This window comes from Schistocerca serialis, chromosome 4, assembly GCF_023864345.2.
Source record: "Schistocerca serialis cubense isolate TAMUIC-IGC-003099 chromosome 4, iqSchSeri2.2, whole genome shotgun sequence".
Classification (NCBI taxonomy): Eukaryota; Metazoa; Arthropoda; class Insecta; order Orthoptera; family Acrididae; genus Schistocerca; species Schistocerca serialis.
Genome location: NC_064641.1, coordinates 416,290,541 through 416,291,341, shown reverse-complemented (window position 1 = coordinate 416,291,341; position 801 = coordinate 416,290,541).

Sequence of the window (801 nt, the reverse complement as noted above, 5' to 3'; positions counted from 1 at the left end):
CCCCGACGAGCATCTCTAAAAGAGGGGCCCGACTTGTATCGGTTCCGCTGCCGGGTTCCGGAATAGGAACCGGATTCCCTTTCGCCCAACGGGGGCCAGCACAAAGTGCATCATGCTATGACGGCCCCCATCAACATCGGATTTCTCCTAGGGCTTAGGATCGACTGACTTGTGTGCAACGGCTGTTCACACGAAACCCTTCTCCGCGTCAGCCCTCCAGGGCCTCGCTGGAGTATTTGCTACTACCACCAAGATCTGCACCGACGGCGGCTCCAGGCAGGCTCACGCCCTGACCCTTCTGCGCCCACCGCCGCGACCCTCCTACTCGTCAGGGCTTCGCGGCCGGCCGCAAGGACCGGCCATGACTGCCAGACTTACGGCCGAGTATAGGCACGACGCTTCAGCGCCATCCATTTTCAGGGCTAGTTGCTTCGGCAGGTGAGTTGTTACACACTCCTTAGCGGATTCCGACTTCCATGGCCACCGTCCTGCTGTCTTAAGCAACCAACGCCTTTCATGGTTTCCCATGAGCGTCGATTCGGGCGCCTTAACTCGGCGTTTGGTTCATCCCACAGCGCCAGTTCTGCTTACCAAAAGTGGCCCACTTGGCACTCCGATCCGAGTCGTTTGCTCGCGGCTTCAGCATATCAAGCAAGCCGGAGATCTCACCCATTTAAAGTTTGAGAATAGGTTGAGGTCGTTTCGGCCCCAAGGCCTCTAATCATTCGCTTTACCGGATGAGACTCGTACGAGCACCAGCTATCCTGAGGGAAACTTCGGAGGGAACCAGCTACTAGATGG